Here is a 21,758-nt window from a genome sequence, read left to right on the forward strand (position 1 = left end):
CGTTGGTTTGGACATGTGCTGAAGAGGGATGCTGGGTATATTGGGAAAAGGATGCCAAGGATGGAGCTGCTAGGTAAGAGGAAAAGAGGAAGGCCTAAGATAAGGTTTACGGATGTGGTGAGAGAGGACATGCAGGCAGTTGGTGTGAAAGAGATGATGCAGAGGACAGGAAGAAATGGAAACAGATGATCCGCTGTGGCGACCCCTAACGGGAACAGCCGAAAGAAGATGATGATGACCAAAAGGACATTAGTGAAAAGCCTGGAAAAGCCTGTCAAGTATATAATTTTGGTTATTTGGGTTGCTTTCTAGTATGGAGTGTACATTTGGTTAAGAAACATAGCAGCAGTTTTCTTGAACTTAATTTCTCAGTCTTATGAAAGTAGAAGACATCTGGGTGTGCAGCTTATATAAGTATAGTGCAGAGTTTTCAGGGAGAGAGAATGTTAAAATAGATATAAAGTTGTATGAGAAGTTTCGGGTTGCTATGTTAATTTCAATACAAAATGTTTTGAGTTTTACTATTTTATATGACTATTTCCTTCTTGAACATGTGCAGGGTTTGCTGACATTATTATTTGTTTCTCTGTTTTAATAAAGGCAGTTGAGATAAAAATGTAGTGAAATTTGTAGCAAATGTTTCTTAGATTTACTACAGCTGCAGTTTCTCTTAGCATTTTGTCTCTCATTTTCATTCCTCTTGACAAAGTTTACACTGCTGAACCTCTTTAACATTTACAGCAAATTTAAATCCAAGGCACTTGCGGGTTAGGACACCAAAGATGGGTAAAGCATTACACTACTCTGAAATATCATCTGAGAGAACTTAAGTTCCTCTTATTTATCTTTGTGTTTGTTTTTGGTTACGAGGAGAAATGTACTGAACAAAATTACAGCCATTTATAGACATGATTTGAGTTATCACAAGAAAAGTGCCATCATGACATTATATGCTGATTTCTTTGCATCAAGATAAAAAATGTATCACTGTCATTTAGGAAGATAAGAAAATTATGGGACGTAAGCCAGGGATTATAACAATAAATAGACTATGCAAGCAACATGAAAGCACTGGCATGCACTAGTATGTTTCCAGATAATCCCATTGACCATATACTTTCAAAACACATCCTTTCCCCACTAAACTGGTTAGTGTCTGAGACACTGAAAACACAGTGGACAGCACAGTGACGGAGTTACTACCCAAGTCTAAGTGATCCCCATTGCTTCCACTCCTCAAGGATGATCAGGCTAACAAGATAATTACCAAAGAGCTTAATGAGACCTCAAACAAAATGTCGGATGAAGGGAAGACCTGCTGCATGACTAACTTGGGAAATAACAATGGACATCAATCACAGGGACAGGGCCAAAGAAGAAGTTTGGAAACTCATCCACTAAAAGTCCTATCTAAATGTAGAGAACTAAGGTATAAGTGTGCCACCCTCATCTAGAGGCAAGAAAATTAGTTCAGTCAGATTCAAAGTACAACATTAAGGAATGACAAACAGCTGACAACCAACTTCCCCATACACATCAGTAGATGTGCAACTGCAGTGACATTCTTATCTGCAGAAACATGAACACATTCCAGTCAGGTGCCCAATGCCGGATTTCAATGGTCTTCATTATGGGAAGGAAAACTCTGCTCGTTTCTCCACTTCATCATCATAAAATGTATTTAAAACTGTTAAGTCTCATAAGTTTATTATTAGGAAATGAAAGATTGATTATGAACTTAGAACTGTAATCAATGCAAAGGACAACTTTAACACTGCTTCAGTTAGGTAAGTAAGCTTAGAAGTAATCACTAAATCTGTACTAAACTAACCTCTAACATCACTTCATTCTCTGACCGCAAGGATAGTGCTAATAGTCTTGTAGCTAAATTCTATTCCATTTCTCACCAACCACCTTCCCCTCTGCCCCCACACCTCTTCACACAGCCCCTCCCTGCTGAAAACACTATTGATTAAGTCCTTTGGACTCATTTTCCAAAGTTAAAATGACAGTTTCATGGCTCCTGACAGTATTCTTGGACCTCTACTGAGAAACACTAACTCCAATCTAGTAAAACCCCTCTATCAATACGTCAGTCTCTCCACTGACTGCACTCCTAGGGTGTGGAAAATGGCTGTTATGATACATAAAGGTGGTTCTTCTACAGACTCTGGAAATTACAGGCATATTACTCTCACCAGAATTACTTGCAAGGCTACAGAATGTACTACAGTTAAACTAATAAACAATGATACAGGTAACCTTATATCCCTGGATGCACATCAGTTTAGCTTTGTAAAAGGTATCTTTTGCCTGCCAAAGCTGGTTGAGTTTTTGAGAGTGCTATCAAGGCCGTAGATAAAAGTAATACAAACCACACTACCTACCTTGACCTTGCCATAGCCTTTGACATTGTTCTACATGTTGAGTTTATTGACAAACTCTCCAAGCTCAACATTAACAAATATGTGGGTCACTGGATAAAATTAACTGGCCATCTGGCAGAACCCATACTGTTAGTGTCATGGGTATTTGTTCCAGACAAAAAAAAAATCACTAGTATTGTCCCACAGGGTCCTGTCCTGGGGTTCCTCTTCTTTGGCATATACTTGTCTGATGTGAAAGATCATATAATGGTACTATGGCTAACCAAGTTTGCTGAAGATTGCAGACTGGGAGTGGATATCACATCCTATTCTGATGCTCACGTTCTCTAGCAAAGATGGACCAAACACATGGGCGGCGTGTTAATCATGGTCTTATTCTCAATGTTAAGAAATGCAGTAGAGTTTCTTTTAGTAAAGCTTCCATTAAATTCATTTGTCATATAGATAACATTCTACTTAAATTTGACCCAGTCATCAGAGATATGTGTTCCTTTGTTGATAGCAAACTCTGCTTTGACCACCATACCTCTGCCTTGACTAGCAATCCCAAGAAAAACAGCTCAGGAAAAATGCCAGCGTCCACAAACAAGTATTTAATAAAATCAATGTCCTTTAAAAACCAATGTTGTGATGGAAAAAAGTCCAAAATAAGCCAAAAAACAAGAATCAACAAATCCAAGTGTAAAGCGCTTTTCGTCTGTTAATATAAACAGACTTCATCAGACAAATGCACTCTGTAAGTCAAAGGGAATTTTAAATGCGGCACAAGTAGTCACATGACAGATGTTACTTAAAGTTAACTCTTTCAGAGTCAGAGCAGTGCTGACTTGCTTTTCACCTTTTAAAGAGAAAGACAATATGCAAAAATCAAGAAAACCTAACAACAAGTAATTTGAGTTAAACACAGTGGTTCAATATGTTTCATGCATTGCATTCTAGTTATTTTACACTCTACTTCTCAAAAGCGAGAAGTGTATATGTGTATTACTACAAACCAGGATGTTATATCAACGAGCATTAACATATAAAAATATACAAATGCTAATGTTGCATATGTTGTCAGTGCCTGTATGTGAAGTACTGAACAGGGCTACAGTTGTGTCCCAGATGTATGACAAGTCTAAATATTAAAACGGTGCCCATGCGTGTAACGCTAACGCACTACGCCCCCCCCCCAAAAAAAAATATAATGTATTAAACCGTGTATACGGTGTGTATTTAATAACCTGTCCTGTCAGAACAGGGTTAGACACTTATTAAAACAATGTCATTAAATACTAAACAAACTACCTTAAAATATACTAAAACACAACAAGTAATAGACACCTGTCTTATGGTTGGTCAAATGCAAAATGTGCACATTGGAGGACTGTGTGCATTAAGTGCAAATTTGTACACCTAATGTGACCAATTCTTAAGTTTAAGTATACAGGCGAACGAATAAACTTTGTTCAATCCTGGTGGGCGACATGCATCCAAACGTAACTGCCATAAAAGTTCTATCTTTTCTAAATTTAGTGAACTGGAGCCACCTCTAAGCATAGTATGGATTAAATTGTCCTGCTCTTGTATTTGCTCAATAACTTTAAATTTAAACGAGTGGTTGGGTTTTTCCATACAGTGCTTTGCTAGTGCATTCTCTTGTTTGTGTCTACTCATTGCATATGTGTGATCGTAGATCCTGTCACGAAGCCTTCTGTCAGTTTTCCCGACATAGAAGGCTGGGCATAGTTGACATAAAGCCAGGTAGACTACACCTTTGGAGTTACAGTTGAATTTGTTTCTCAAAACATAATTTCTATCTCTGATAACAAATTTGCTGCCTATGACTATATACTTACAATAATTACACATCTCACAACGGAACATACCTGCTGTTGTACATGTATTGTTGTGTCGACCTTCTATGATGTTTTTTATATTTTTATCACGCCTGTAAGTGACAATCGGTGATGGTCCTAACTTTTGGGTGATGTCTCTATCAGTTGTGAGCAAGTGCCAATTTCTTTTCAATATGTCCACCACTTCTCTTGCTCTTATATTGAAAGTGAAAACAAACCTAATGTTTCCATTGGTTGTTTGTGTTGAACTTCTACTCTCAAGTGTGTTCTGGTTAGAAGTGTTTGTGTGGTTAGTCTGTTCAGCGACAATTGTGTCAAGATCTAGATTTGACTCCCTTGGTACTAGTGGGGTGTCCTTGTTCAAAATTGGTTTGTATATTCCTTTTTCTCTTTTAACTTGGACTTCCATTATTATGTTGTTGATTAATTCAGTGGGGTAACCCCTGTGTGAAAACATGTCATACAGGTTTTCACATTCCACTAAAAAATCATTTTGCATGGTGGTCATTCTTGCAGCCCGTACAACTTGTACTTTAATAACGGACTTTTTCTGGTGCAAAGGGTGGGAACTGTTGAAATGCAAGAGTGAGTTAGAGTATGTACTCTTTCTATAAATTTTAGCTGTATAGTGTTGACCCAATATGTTTTTTTGATAAGAGTACATCAAGATAATTAATACTCAACTCTTGGTAAATACTGGTGAATTTTAAAAAATCAGTAGTGTTGTTAAAATATTCAACCAGTTCTTTTGCTAAAGAAATTGCTCAATAACTTTAAATTTAAACGAGTGGTTGGGTTTTTCCATACAGTGCTTTGCTAGTGCATTCTCTTGTTTGTGTCTACTGATTGCATATGTGTGATCACAGATCCTGTCACGAAGCCTTCTGTTGGTTTTCCCGACATAGAAGGCTGGGCATAGTTGACAAAAACGCACTACGTCCCTCCCCCCCAAAAAATATAAAAAACAAATTTGTAAAGATTCTTGGTCATTCCTCGAACAAATCAACACTCTTGAATATAATGATGAAAAGAATTTTTTAACTATTGACGTTTGTGATCTTTACACGTCTATTCCCCACGACACAGGTATCGAGTGGGTAGTTAAATTCATCAGTTTAAGAGTTTAAGAGGAGCAAGTGACTCTGAGCAAAGATGGAGTGAAGAACTTTTGGGTATAGTTTTAGAATACAATTTCTTTGCTTTTAACAACAACATTTACTTACAAAACATTTGGGTAGTTATGGGCTCCCCATGTGGAGGCAGTTTTGTCAACTTAGTTTTGGCCCATTGGGAACATAAATTTGTTCTTGAAAACACAAACTTGAAGAACAGTATTTCCTTTTATACCCGGTACTTGGACGATATTTTCATTATAATTTCAGGTGGCAGTACTTTAGCAAAAGAACTGGTTGAATATTTTAACAACACTACTGATTTTTTTTAAATTCACCAGTGTTTACCAAGAGTTGTACTGCAAATACTTAGCACAAGGGCCTCCCTGTCATGGTAACGGTTCATCATGTTAACACGGTACAATTTGTGCCCCTGCCACCTGCCTAGCAGTTCTACCATGTAGTTAACATCACTGACTTTCCTTACCACCTTACCACCACGCCTGCAGCTTTTTGTGTCTGGCTGGAATGAAAACCATCACCTGCTGCCCTACAGCATACTCTCTAGCATGAGCATTCCTGTCATACCAGACCTTTTACTGCTGTTGGGCTTCTGCCAGGTTCTCCTGGACCAACCCATGAGTTCCCTGAGCCTTGTCCTGAGGTTTAGGACATATGCCACAACAGACTCCTTGTAGGATTCACACCACTGACCCTCCCACTCATCTCAAATCAAATCTAGAGGTCCCATACCCTATGCCCATACAGCAACACAAAGGGTGAAAAATCTGTGGATTCCTGGGGAATCTCTCTGTAAACAAATGACAGATCAGGCAAATATTTGTCCCACTCCCTCTTAAACTGGTCTGCAAATATCTGTAGCATTGTTTTGAGTGTAGAGTTTAACCTCTCAACAAAACCATCAGTCTGAGGATGGTAGAGGTGGTCTTTAGGTGCTACACCCCACAGTATTTCCACAGACAAGCCATGAAATTGGCACCTCTGTCAGTCACTATTTCTTCTGTAAAACCGACCCTACTGAAAATCTCTAACAAAGCATTTGACACCTTTTCTGCCTCAACGGAGGACAGAGCCTCAGCCTCTGGGTATCTGGTAGCATAATTTACGATCATTAGGATATACTTCTTCCCTGTGGAACTTGGGGTATTCAGAGGCCCCACAGTATCCATAGCTATCCTCTGAAATGGCTCCTCAATAAGAGGCAAAGGCATTAAAGGTGCTTTCACCTTGTCTCCTGCCTTGGCTACCTTTTGGCACTGCTCACAGGTCCTGCAGTACCCTGTTACATCTCTGGAAATCCCAGGCCAATAGAAGTTCTGCATAATATGTCTCTTCATACATTTTATGCCCATATGACCAGCAAAGGGAATATCATGGTCTATGGCTAGAAGTGCCAGATGATAGGCTCTGGGTGCTACCAACTGCTGTATTCTCTCAACCTCTAGCCCTCCCTCAGGGGTCCACTCTCTATACAGTAACCCTTTGTCCCAGTATTACAGATTCCCTCTTCCCTTGTGAATCAGGTGCCTCATCAGCTACCTCCTCCAGGCCTTGTAATGTAGTGTCTGAGAGCTGAACCTGTCTTGACTCTCTCTTAGTAACCCTTCCCAGCTCCCCTTCCACAGGAAGTCTGATATTCTCTTACAGCAGTGTCTCACTGACAGCCTCGGTACTACTACTCACCTCTGCCCTTGCAGTCACTCTGTCCTAGGGAACATCAGTACCCACAAGCAGCTGTGGCTCATCTTCAGTCTCACTGCTACAGGGTAGCTCTCTTCCTGAAGTAACCACCTCACCAGTCCTGGCTGCAAGTGTGCGGTATGTTTGGGTCTCCCCCAGGCTACCAGACCCACATGCTTGTCTCCAAGCCTGACTGCGTGTAACTGCATGCACACAGGGTATGACATTATCAAAGTCATTCCCTATCAGGACATCTGCAGGGATATCCTCAAACACACCTACTCACTTGCTTCCATTTCCACCCTCCCAGTCAAGGTGAACCCTAGCCAAAGGTACTTGGAATGGGGTCCCTCCGAAAGATCTGACTGGAGTAGACTGCCCAAGCAAGTAGTGCTCCTCTTTAATGATTGCAGGCTTCACAATGGTTAGGTCAGAGGCTGTGTCTCTCTTAGCTATGGCCTCTTTCCCTTCTACTAAGATAGGATATAACCTCTTGTGGTAGTTTGGTATCCTTGTTGTATTGAGACAACTTACTGTTGGAATTTTGTCATTCCCACTTATTGACTCTCCCACCTTTTGTTCCCCACCTTGCTTCGGTGGACTTCTATATGCTACATGGCACCACTGGTTGCATTTAAAACATTTAACCTTTGGTGCTGGACGTGTAGCTGGACAAATGGCTTCCCCTGCTACTGCCAGACTCTGTTGGGGCAGTCTGGGCTGCCCACCATGGGCTCCCTTAGACTCATGAGCAGCACTGGATGCCTCTTTCCTGTACAGTGATGCTTTGATTGCTAGGTATAGGTCTCCCTTCTTCCCCAACTCATCTGTAGTAGTGAATTGTCTATCAACTAACCAGATTCTCATGTCCTCAGGCAAAGTGCTAAGGGCTTGTTCCCTCATCAAAAGGTCTGCCAGCCCTTCAAACGTGGTGACCTGACATCCGCTCACCCACCTATGAAAATAAGTGCTTAGTTCAGCAACATATTCACACATACTTTCATCTGCCTTGCTTCTATGCTCACAAAATGTTTTCATATATGCTTCAGGTGTTAACTTAAAACATTCTAGCAAACAATCTTTTACAATATTATAATTTAAACAATCAGTATTAGACAATTTGGAAATAACAGTTGCAGCTTTACCATGGAGTAAGGGGGTCAGGAACCATACCCAGAGCCTTTGGTCAACATTATACTGTTTACATACCCTGTCAAACATATGAATGAAACTATCAAAAGTATCCTCCTCTGTAAATTGTGGAAGAACTTTACTGACCTTTGTTGCTTCTCGGGTTCAGTTGCTCACTTCTCCATTACCTCTATGACTCTGGTGAAGAGTCAGCATTTCCTTTTCATGTTGCCTCTGCCCCTCATTCTCCTCAACCTCCAGATGTCTCTGTCTCTCTGCTGCTTCTATTTCCAAATGCTTGGCCTCCAACTCAAGTCTCTTTAACTTCAGATGGACTTTTAAGTCCTCTGTGGAAAGATTGAGCTGTCCATTTTCTAAGAGTTGTACATCTCCATGGTCAGTCTGATTGTCCTCCTGGTTGTTAGTCTGTGATGCAGCTGGGACTAAAGCTGCAATCATATCTGCTTTAGTCAGGTTCGCATGCACCAGTCCTTTAGCCTGGCACATCTCAGCCAACTGGCTCCTAGTCAGCTTGCCATACTCCTCTGCTGACATGCTTGCCTGCTCTCCCTGACTAACTAAGCTAACAAAAAAATAAAACAATTGTGATATGAACTCTGAATGTTCACTGCATGGCTGAATGAGAGTACAAACACCTTCAGTGATCACTGTGCACAGGCTACAGGAATTCAATATCCACACCACTACAGGCCAATTAATATGTGATGTGGCTATCTCACCACAGTCAACCAATTAATATGTGATGTGGCTATCCCACCACTGCCAAACAATTAATATGTGATGCCCCTGCATTGGCACAGTAATCAAGGAGCCTCAATCCTCACCACTGGCAACAGTGAGGGACGTACACATTGTCAGGATGACAAGTACACACACAGTAAAGTACAACTTCCCTTAAGAGCACACAGAGATCACAGTCAGTCTGGGGGCTGGTTTCTCTCTCTTTCTCCAGATTCCCAATAAGACTCCCCACTGGAACAGCTGTAGGGTTGAGATCTCAGCTGAGTGGCCAAGCCAAAACCTCCAGCACCCTCTCTGCCCAACCAGTGCTTTGTGTCCTTGCCCAAGTAGCTGACTCACACACACACACACACACACACACACACACACTTTGAGATTTGATTTATACACAGACACAAACACACACCTGGGAAAGGCTGCCACAGGTTTGCTAGCTATGCCCCCTTCTGCCCAGACTATAAGGTAGTACCAGCTGCCACCAACCACTAATTATCAACTACTTTTAAGGCCCTTACCAAAGGGTGCCCAATCTTACTATGTAATGTTACTATTATCCAGACCGTATCTGTGACCAAGACTAAGGCTATTGGAGTGACCTGTACAGTGTCACCAAATACATATACAAGTACTTTAAGACCTTAAATATCTCTAAACAAACCAGCCACAATTAAAATGTTTAAATATATTTAATAATAAACAATAAAAGTACAAGACAATACTCAAACAACACAGTAACTGCACATGAAATATTTTAAAACAACATTACAGGACAGTCTCAAATAAATACAGAAAACATCTAAACTAATCTTTACTATATGCCTATCTCTAAAGAAATGCTATGCCTAAATATTACTTACAGAACAAGGCAAATGCAGATGAATGGATGTTCTTGCTAGGTTCAAGACAAGATACAAAATGCCAAACTCTCTCCCTGAGAGTTCTTAAATCAATATCACATTTTACTGCTGGGTTAGCCTGGATGACATCACTTTTTGTCACCTACCTTCAGTTCCCAGGCTAACCAGATAACTTACATCTCTGTGTTAGAAATACTTATCTCTCAGATACGCAGCTGCTAGGAAGTCACAGAGCAATAAAAACATTTTACATTTTAAACCTAGTAATTATTTCTGTTTGAAGACAACAGAAATAAACTTCTAGCTCTAGACATCCTGTCTCCTTCAGTGAAACTGAGAGATAAACACAATCCTAAAACAATTTCAATTTATTTTCTTAGAGTTTTGCAAGTTAACATTGTATATTCCAGCTTCTACTATTAAACCATACATTTGCACAGGTATATAGTTTATATACATTTATGTTCTTTTCCAGTAAGGTACACTGTGGTCACATTCTTGAAGCTCAGTACATAACATACAGTTCTCTTACATTTGTAGGACAAGGATATGAATCAAATTACTATTCACAGATGACATATGATTATTTACAAAATTCCAGATAGCTGGGCTGGCAGTGTCACATTTCTATATAAATCATATTAATATTTTTCAAGTGACATATAATTAGTTACAAAATTCCAGATAGCTGGACTGGCAGTATTTCCTTGGTGTCACAGGTACATAGGTGGCTACTGGGCTATTGACTTGAAGGTCTTTATGAGCCTAGCCATGTGTATGCAATATAATATTAGAGAAACCCAATATAAAGGATGCTGCCTAAACAAGAGATCTTAGTTAGCAACAACTGCCCACATCTAGGAGGGTCATAGGTGAAATTCCCGGCAGGAATTTACAGTTTCCCTTCCAGTCATCGAGGTTACACTTAAACAGGGTCATAGAAGGGCTTTGTTTGATGTGAATTGGTAGCCTATTCCAGAGGAGTGGCAACCTCTGAAACACATATCTGTCTCTCCAGTAGGTTCTATTTATGTCGCAGGCCAGGTTAAGGTCTCTGGAGTAGGTGAATCTTGTCCCATTTGACTTGGGAATGGGCAGCATTTCCATTAGGTTTGGATCTGAGATTGCTCTGTAGGCCTGACACAACTCTCCTCTAAGTAGTCTGTATGCTACTGAGCACAGTAACAGTGACTTCAGTCTGTCAATATATGACATGTGTTGGAGACCCTGAATTTTCTTGGTTAGAAATCTCTGAGGTCTCTCAAGTTGCTGCAAGTGCTTGGTAAGGTACATACCGAAGGGAGCACTGTACTCAGTTACTGGCCTGATGAGGGTCGAGTACAGGGGTGTTATGATCTCTTTCACTCTTGAGGCAGTGCCTTTTCTAATGAGGTGTACGACATAGAATGCCTTCCTTACCACAGTAGACACATGGTGGTCAAAGTTTAGACTACAGTCAACTTGCGTTTCCAAGTCTGTCACTGCTGAGTTGTTACTTAGGTCTGCAGGGATATCGTTTTTACTGAAGGGGATGATAATGTATTTTTTAGCATTGAGTATGAGTCCATGGTTTCGGCACCAATCATTGGTTTGTGTAAGTCCCACTTGAAGTATACTGACATCATTTTGGGTATTCGGTGATTCCACTTAATTTGTAGTCAGCAAACTTAGTCAGCCACAGCCCCTCTGTTTTGGCATGAACCTCTGAGAAGTACATTTCAAACAATACAGTGCCCAGCACTGTCCCCCTGTGCAACCCCACTGGTGACAGGTCTGCTGGTTGAGGTAAAGTCTCCAACTTTAACTGAATGTGGTCTGTCGGTGAACCAGTTAGCAACCCGCCAGATGACATAAGGGTTGAAATTCAACTGGGAGAGTTTATCAATGATGCCCGAAAGTGGGACTGTGTCAAAGGCCTTGGTTAAGTCAAGGTAGGCTGTATGCACAGATTTGACTTTGTCTATGGCTCTGGTGACGTTTTCAAAGAAATCCATCAGGTTTAAAAGGCATGACCTGCCTTTGACAAAACCAAAGTGTTGTATCATGGGTTTGGAGATCACCTATATACTTATTTATAAGGTCCAAGATGATTTGTACCAAGGCCTTACAGATAAGGCTGGTTAAGCTTATGTGACTGTAGTTCTCAGTGTCTGTTGCTGTACCCACTTTATGAAGGGGGATGACAGTTGCTGTTTTCCATTCAGCAGGGACAAAACCAGTACTCAGGCTGTGGTTGAAGAGAGTACCTAATGAAGTTGCTAATTCACATTTTAGACCATTTAAAATGCAACCTGGGCTGCCATCCGGTCCCATAGAGTCTGTGTTTTCAGTCTTGTAGAGAGCATTAATGAACTGCTCTTTGGAGATACAAGGTGGGGGAGATGTAGAGGGAATACTTTGTGGAATGTTTGGAGGGGATGGGGGGTGAAATTTTCACCAAATCTGTTGGCTAATGTGTGTGTGTGTGTGTGTGTGTGTGTGTGTGTGTGTGTGTGTGTGTGTGTGTGTGTGTGTGTGTGTGTGTGTGTGTGTGTGTGTGTTGCCATACACAGCTAGTTCAGCAAGCATCTGGGTCCTAACCTTTTAAGTTATGGATATAGCTGAAGAATGCCTTATGGTTATCCTTAGCTATGGTTGCTAAATTGTTTTTGAAGTTGCTCTTAAAGGATTTTTCAAGTTGTCTTATTTGTTCGTTCAAGCAGAGGGGGTGTTCTTCCAGTGCTGGGACCTCTCTTTTTTTATTTTTAGACAGCAACTTCTTCTTCTTGCTGTATAACTTATCAATGCTAGATGCCCACTAGGGAGGCTTGTTTATTCTTGAGGATCTTGCTTTGCTCCTATCAGGTACAGCTGTGTCAATACATTTGTGTTAAGTGTTTGTACAGGGCATTTGTATATACCTTAGTATAGTTGTCAATGCCATCTGTGGGAACAGGAGCTTGGAAATTATTTATGCCATCTTTTAGGAGGGTATAATTAGCTTTGGTGAAATTTTTAGCCTGATTTCACCTAATAGGGGTTCAGGTGTTATAGCTACTTCAAATGTGACTGATTAGTGATCAGATTAACCAGTGAGGGTCCTATTCTTGTGGTGGTGCAATGGTCACCCATGCTGGTGAGGACCAGGTTGAGAAAATTTGAGCCCCTTGTGGGGTTGCATACTATTTGTTGCAGGGCATTAATGTTAACACAGTCCAGGAACCTTTTTTAAGGATGCTGTTACTCATATAAGTAAGAACTCACAACTTATGAATTTAAGAAGTAAACCCTCACAACACTGTTTGACAGAGTGCCAGCAGATGCACGATATTGCTTGTAGTCTCACACCTCTCAGGAAGTACAAAGTTCATTACAAAACTGTTTAGTCAGGTGAAAAACAGAAGGTGCAACCTATCAGACTATGACTCAGAACAGGAACAGCTCTGTATGGGTGGGTGAGTCCATAAATGGGAGCAATGATGGTAGCCGGAATGAACCATATATGCATTAGCTTGTGTTGCATCTCGCCACACATCTACATCACTCCTGCTTCACAAATACATCCCCATACTGGCAGATCCTGCCATGTACACTTGTTGAAACTCCCAACATTATTAATTATACCCATTGCCTTATTTCCACAACCTTCCAGCTGCTGTCTTCTGCATGGATATTCAGCACTTACTTCCTGATGATCACTGTTGTCTTGCAAATTCCTCTCACTAGGACCCTGGGAAAGTAAATAACTGCACTCAGACAGAACACTCTCAACTGTCATTCTCACTGCACTGTCCTGAGAAAAGGCAACTGCAGTGAAGCTTTACTCAAAATTAAGTCATGTTCAGTGCCTCCTTTGGGACTTTTCCTTTCCTTACATACCAAACAGTCTTTCAATAGGCAACAAATTTACAATAAATCAGAGCACTATTATGTCAGGGGCTAGCATTTAATACAGACGTAAAACACTTAAAAATAAAGGAGATAAATAAATAAAAGCAAGATATGATTATAACCAAGTCATTGCCTGACACTTACCCAAAAGAGAAAGTGAACTAAACAGGCAAGACACTTCTGGGTGTTATCTAAGGCAGTGAGTAGTAAGTGTGTCATACCTATAGTTCCATCACTAAAGAAAATCAGGGCATAATCATACATGTGTGATTTCAAATGTGTTCTCAGTTCTACAGTAAGACTGTATCAAATTCCATACCAAAAATTAAAATATGGTTTTGTATCCCTATCTGAAGGTGATAGTACATTGTTATTTATTTATTTATTAATTTGGTTAGTTAGTTAGTTAGTTAGTTATTTTGGAAAATCCAATGATGCAGACAAATGCTTGGATGGAAGCAAATGGGACTTGGACAATATTTAACATGCATAAAGGTGTGTTCTAGTATAACAAACTGATTTTCATAGGTGGGACTATATGTACTGGTGCAAAGCTGACAAAGAAGCAGATACTCCATGGAAATCAAAATGTGCATTTCTGTTAAGACAGCAATCCAATGATGGTGGAGGGTGACTAGGCCCACCTGGAAAATAATAGAAGGTACTGGGCAGGCAGAAAGAGTATAAGCTTAGAGCAAGTGAAGACAGATATGAAAGTTTCCAAGCTGAACCTGCATACAGCAGGCATTTGGTTGATAAAAATGGAGTGAGTGCATCTGTTAGAGAAATGTACAAATTGTATAGCGTACAATTCTGCACCTAAAGGGTTAAGAGTTAATACATTTATTCTATGTAAAATGTGTAAATACTGGTGGTTTCTGTAAAAGCTGCTGACGCCTGAAAGTCTGTTGTTCTTGCTATGGAATTCTGAGATAGGGGCCTCACACTAGCAAAAGATAAATGTTGTGTCAAGAAGAGACAGTTAAAGGACCATTACTCAGAAATTGGGTTTGACAGGGCAAGCCCTGTGGTCAAGCTAAATTCTGAGAGATGTTTTTGTAAGTCAGCAATTATCTGATAAGCACCTGCTGTGTACGTGCAAATAACTGTATAAAAGCAGCAGGCTGAGCTATTGAAAATCAGACAAATCTTGTACCTACATGCTTTGTCTCCTTGCTGCAAGTAATAAAGGTGCCTTGCTTGAACCTTACGTGAATTGATTTTTGTGTTTTCTTTTACACCATCACAAGGCAAAGCAGAACATTTGTTTAAACCATGTAGGTTTCAGAACATCCCATCTGAGGTTTTATTTAGGACTGATAAATTATTGTTATATCTACATCTAGGGTATTACTGAGATACATTTCTAGGGAACCTAATGATAGTACCACACTCTAGAGATATTGCTTCAGGATGGATCTGAATGGAAATTGATAAAAGACTGTGAAGAATCTAAGAAGCTGAAGGGAATAATTATGTTGGACGAGGTGATTACCCACTTTGAAGAACGTATCGCTATGAGGCTAGCATGTAATTCCTCTCATCGAACTAGTGTTGGATCTGTTAAATGAACTCTATCATGGCACAGAGAGGCCGAGAACAGTTTTCTTCAAGGCTGCCGACTGAAACCAAATGTGAACATGTCAACACAGACAGAAAAGTTCTTACTTGGTCTGAGGAGTACAGGAATTCAATAAGTATTTATATGAAAAAAGTTTTATAATATGTACAGATCACAGGTCACTACTAACCATTATTAACCCAATAAAAAGTGTATCTATGATGACTTAAAGACTGGTTACAGACACAGCACTGGTTCCTTTTTCTAAATGGACAATCAAGTGATGTTGAATAAGAAAAAAAAACAATACAACATGATACTCTTAAAGGACTGAATACCTGCTTCATGAACAGCCTGAGAAACCAGTAACAATGGATCCTGTAGATGTGTAGAACATGCTGGTCACTGTGTTGTTGATCCTCGTTAATGCTGGTATGCAAAGACAAATCAAAATGATCCAATAGTGTCACAGGTTTATAAATTAACTGGAAAAGGATGCGATACTGGCGATAGCATGCCACACCCTGATATTACTCCTAGATAACAGCAGCTTTTTCTTTGTCAAGGAATCATATTATGTAACTCTGTAGTCGCAGTTCTGAACAGATTACACTCTAGATATGCATAAGGGACAAGTGGGAACAGAAAAGTTAAGTCCTGAAAGATTTGTGTAGTGTGATGCAGGACATGAGGACTTAAGTCAGATGTGTACATGGATGTTAAACAGCAGGGAATGTATCACTATCATTAGCTGTGCACCATGGCAAAATGTTTGTAAAGAGACTGTGACCACTTTCAAAGAATCAGTGCTCCTAATAACAGTGGATATACAACTGAAGTGGCCAGAAATGATCCTCTTGTCTTCAGTGATAAAAAATAAATACTTCTGCTAAGAATGATGCTTGTAAGAAATACCTCACCAGAACAAATTATCACTGGTAATTCTCTATATTACGAATGAGAGGCAATGAAGCTATTTATTATATATGCCACTGCATATACACTTGGATTATAGTATATAAACATTATTAGTCAACCTAAAACATCTAAAAATCAGTTGTCACTGTTCATGTATTATACATACTAATTAAATGTATTAATTTGGAATTGGACGAAAGCGCTTAATAAACTGTTTTTCTGCTTGGAGTTTGGGAGTATTTACTTTTGGTAGCATTTCTTCCCTTCGGCTGTTTTGTTTCACAGTGTTTTAATTGCCTGAGGTTCGCTGTGTAGTTTTACTTTGTTATTATTCACAGCGGTTGGAACTGACTGCTATTACATGGGCTATCCAGGTTTAGCAGTGTGCATTTACTGAGTTTTTATTCCTGCCACTGTTTCAGCCCTTACTCCTGTGGTTCCTTCTGATCCAATATGATGGTGGAGTGTTTAGGAGCTTGTTCTTTATCTGAGGGTAATGCTGCACCTGTTGAACGTTTGGCTAATACTATCGAACTGGCTGGTGAAGGAAACCTATTTCAACTGGTTAAACTACTCTTGCAGTAGGTTACGCAGATCCAGTCTTTCCTAGAAAGACTTCAGTTCCAAGAAGTCTTTGCTCTGTGCCCTCAACGAGCCACAATGGTGAACCAGAAAACTGACGATATTGTACAACGGAAAAGACTGGTGCTTCAGAGGGACAGATTTAATACATCTAATCATGATGATATCCCTTGTGGCCAAAGGAGTAATTTAGTAGAGGGCAATTCTGCAAGACTAGATATATGGTTTAACAGGGAGTTTGTGTTTTTGAATGACTCTGTATCCACTACTCCAGCACATTATGGATCACTCAATTTACAAGAAATGCTAAGTATTTTTGAAAAGAAGCTGAGCAAGGTACATGCCTTACAGTGTGACAATGCGTACCTTGCTGAATGTATTAAGACTGAAATGAGTCCCGAAGGGGCTACGCATGTTCAAATTCCTGAATGGGATTATTTATGGACAAGATGAACTAGATGAATTACTGTGTATGTTTGACAGTCATGGTCTTGAATTAATACAGTTTATTATTAGAATTAATAGTAACCATATTCAGAAACTGTTTTGACGATATTAATGAATTGAATTTACAGATTTCTAACAATGTTGCTTTTTCCAGTTTTGAGAATCAGAACAATATTATTTTTGAAAGAACTGAGGAACAGGTAAAGTTAATTATGGCCAGAAAACAAAAGAGACTTTCACGTGATGCTTTTGAGTACAATAATCACTCATCTTATCCTATTCCTAAGGATTATTGCACAAGGAACACGAATTTCATCGTGATAATGAGGAGGAAGGCAGGTATGCTGTAGGTGGGAACATTAAGGGCCCTTATAGACACAATTCTACATCTAATACCCACAATCAGCCTCATAGTAATGATAATGGGGCAGCCCCTGAGGAAGAATATCCGGTGCTTCAGAGATCAGAAAGGATTGGTAATAAATCTCGTTATTACAATAATACTTTTTTACCCCAGTCACAACTGGTATCTGGTAAGACTTACAGGGGGCAAAAACAACAGGAACAAGTTTCAGACGATGAAGGGATTACAGAGGCTTTTGGCAGTAAAATGTTCAGTTTTAATTCAATTTTAATTTATTTGATTGAAAGATTCCATTGGCTATAAGTAATTGGTTTGAGCTAATAGGTTGTTGATTGCTATATCAGCTTGATGCATTTTGTTAATGGCAGTCTGATGATGCGATTTTATTGTGAAATTGCTTACTACTGTTTTAATGTTTCTAATTAAAATCTTTAGCCCGTGGTTGTGTGTTCCGGTGTTTTGCTGTGATGGTTCATGAGTTACCTTCAATTTGAAATTCATGCATCCAATAATCTCACAGATTAGTAAGGAAAAAGGTCTGCAGACCAAGACTAGCCACATTCCAAGTAACACCCTGTTCAAAAATATGAGTTTAAAAAACGTCCTTCTGAATGTGTCTAAAAATGATATAAAGGTCTGTGGTGTTATTAAAGTACCAACGTGTCCACACTTCAGCTATTCTAACAGAGTAAAAAAATGAAATGCTCTGAGAGACTGTAAGCTGTCAATTGTATTACTGTATACTCCATATTATTTTTCCCCAAAATTAAAGACAGAATCTGAACTCTCTGACAAAGAATCCTCGGATACAGTAGGAACAGCATCTAGAATTTAATACTGAACAATCCCTGACCTGAAACACAAGACAAATATTTAAACTGATCCTGCCTACTTTGTAAATAAGAAGCCTTTCTTGATATGCTTGCTAAGTTGCCTTGTTCACTCTCGGTCTGACAAAATATTACAATGACAGAAATATTTTGGTATTTTATGTAGCAGAAGAACTTTTTATGTAACCTGTCTCATTACATTTTAAATTTAAACTTAAGTCAATGTGCACATCAAGTAATAGTGCACTACTGCAGAACTCAGTTTAACTTGTTTGCCATTTTTAACAGATAAGGTAGCCTGATTTGGGAAATGGATTATAATTGCATCCCTCTTCTACATTTACTTTGAAAATTAATTAGAAAAAATAAACACAGTATATTGCTCCGTATTACCTCCATTATACAGATCCCACATTAATTGCTACATGATGTGTTGTTATGGAGCATGATGAATGCCCATGGTGTGATGACAGTCCATACCGAGGTTTGATTAAATAGGATTCACAGAATCCTGCTTGTTACGTTTCAAAGCAACTCCAGTGAAATTTAACAGATTATGAGAAGGGGAACAACTGGAACAGCCAAGCAAGAGGATGTGGGATGAAAAGCTTCCCCATATAGAGTATGGGGGATTATCCCAATGAAAAAAGAATGGTTTAGCTGACTTTGTTTCATGTGAAGCTCATTTGATATACTTTTATCAGCAGTATATACAACTCCTATTTAGTTGGGGGACTTCCCATCTGCAGCCACATTAATACCTGTTGTCCTGTTACTAAGCCAAAGTGTAAGCTACTTTGTGTGTGTGTGTGTGTGTGTGTGTGTGTGTGTGTGTGTGTGTGCGTGCGTGCGTGCGTGGGTGCGTGCGCGTGTGTGTGTGTGTGTGTGTGTGTGTGTGTGTGTGTGTGTGTGTGTGTGTGTTCAGTTTTTACAAACACTTATGGATCTGGCATGGTTTTATCAGCGAATATACCTGATACCTTTGCACCTTATACATTTACAGATTTATATAGGCAGTTAGTTGATCCAGTGGACCTTTTGCAGCCTAGTCAATGATCCCACCCATTTACCAAGATATGAATTAATACCAGACCTTGAACTAGTTTTCGCAGCTTTCCATAAGGGTTACACAGGCCACATCAGGGGTGTACTTAAGACTGCTCATCTAGTCATCCTGGTTATGCTTAAAAGGGATCACAGAACTACCCTGTTTAACCTTTAAGGGAAGTCTATTCCATAAAACGGGTATCCTCTGTGAAAGATGTTTATCTCCCCTACAGGTTCTATTTAAGTTTCAGAGGAAGTTTAGGTCTCTTGAGTGAGTATTTAAGGTAGTATTAGTTTTGTGGATGTGCAGGAGGTTACAAAGCACCAGTTCCTTTTAGTCTCTATAGACAAGGCAGAGATCTCCTTTCAGTAATATGTTAGAAATGGAAAAGTGTGAGAGTGAGAGTGCTTTAAGGCGATTATGTTAACTCAAGGAGGACATGCCCTTGATTTTTTGGTAAGGAATTGTTGCACTCTGTTGAGTAAGGTCATATGCCTAGCCATGCACATACCAAAGGGGGGGGGTTATATTCAATTATTTGTCTGACAAGAGAAAAGAAGAGTAGAGAGGCACATTGACTTCCTTTGATCTAGAAGCTATACCACTGGTGATTAGTCTGGCTATATAAAAGATTGAAGTCACGTGGTGGTTAAAGGATAGTTCATTGTCCAAGTCAATTTATAGGGAATGTTGCCTGTATGATAGAAGCAGGAGTACCCAGGTTTGCCAGGGGACACAATGCTGCATTTATTGCCATTTAGTTTGAGGCCATGGGACAAGCATCATTTGTCAGCATGAATTAAGTCTTCCTTGAGAATATGTAGGTCATCTGGGGTATTTATGACACTATAAGTTTGCAAGCATTAGCAAACTTTGTCAGTTTCAGATCCTTTGGTGTCTGCCTTAACATCAAATAAGTAGATACCAAAGAGGAGTAGTTCCAGGACCAATCCCCAAAGGACTTCACTGGTAACCACTCTTTTTAGTTGAGAGTGTGCTTGCTACACTAACAGACTGGGTCCTATGGTGAGGCACTTTGTTATCCAGAGTGTAACATAGGGGCTTACATTTAGTTGTACCTCTTATAAATAAAGCCCAAGAGTGGAATGATATCAAAGGCTTTGGCCAAACCAAAGTATGCGGTTTCAGCTCATTTACCTTTTTCTAGCTTGTGACCAACATGGATCTATTGTTGTAAGAAAGTCCTTCTATATTGCACAGCTTATAAACAAAGGGATTGTTTCTAGATCTAGGGATGTCATTGTCTCAGCCATCATTAGCCCAGTCATTGAATATAATGCCTCCTCTGGCATGCATCTGTCCATACACATGCAACAGTTGGAACACCCACAGAGATACCTTGCTAAAATGATACAAGGCCTAAAGAATATGTCCTATATCGACCAACTCAAAGTCCAGCCACTATACTCAGTATCCTACAGACTGCTAAGAGATGGCCTGTGCCTGGCATACAAAGCATCCTCCAACCCATTACTGATAGATTTACTGTACATCAGCAAGTCAAATGGTATCAGAAGTACTTTGTCTAGGGATCTATACCTCCTCTGTAACATCAACAGAATGGTTTGGAGGGAAAGGTATATCTCACAAAGGACACCACTGCTGTGGAACAGACTCCCCATCCACATAAAACAAAGCTCATCCCTGTCCATATTCAAAGGCAACTTAGATCTGTGGATGGGAAACAGAAAATTTACCCAGGACTGCCCCCTGCATTACTAATGGATCCCAGCAGCTCCTAAATGCTTCATCCCATGCATGGGTCCCTTCAAGTTATCTATGGTATAATCCCAGTTATTCTCATTAAGGGTTATATATAATTATTGACCATAGGATTGGTAAGGTCAATCTATAACCAAATGTGATAGGTTATTTTGAGCACAAAAAGGGAAACAGACTAAGCTTAAAATGGTCTGCAATGGCAGCTAGCCTAGTACTTACCTATGAACCTACACTGTCTTAGTGACATGATCAAAAAAAGTCCACCAGGTTAAAGATGCCAAGATCCTTAGACTCCACTTCTGGTGGAGCAGACTCTGTCATCCAAACTGCACCTCAGTCTGAAGTGTGAGGTCAACTAGCACTCCTAAAATTGGATAGTACAAATAAGTAGTCTCCATGGTAAGTCCTGCAGCAGCCCTTCTTTCAGCAGGAATAATGTTTATATTTAGTTTAGAAAACTCATACTTATTTATTCTCTGATGGATGAGAGTTTTTGTTTTAAGCATTTTAGTTCAGTTACTACCTAGACCATCAATTCTGAAAAAAAAAATAAAATTGGGTTGTGTTTGCTACATGGTATTATCATAGTACCTTACTAGGTATA

At 39.7% G+C, this 21,758-nt stretch overlaps 1 protein-coding gene across 1 annotated transcript in view; it reads right to left on the minus strand.

The window, feature by feature from the left end:
• The window catches only part of GDI1 (GDP dissociation inhibitor 1), a 394,348-nt gene that overhangs the window by 158,746 nt on the left and 213,844 nt on the right, over positions 1-21,758 (minus strand). The gene's annotated exons all lie outside the window — the stretch shown is intronic.

Source organism: Protopterus annectens, chromosome 8.part0 (genome assembly GCF_019279795.1).
Source record: "Protopterus annectens isolate FY-2018-M chromosome 8.part0, PAN1.0, whole genome shotgun sequence".
In the NCBI taxonomy this organism is placed as follows: Eukaryota; Metazoa; Chordata; order Ceratodontiformes; family Protopteridae; genus Protopterus; species Protopterus annectens.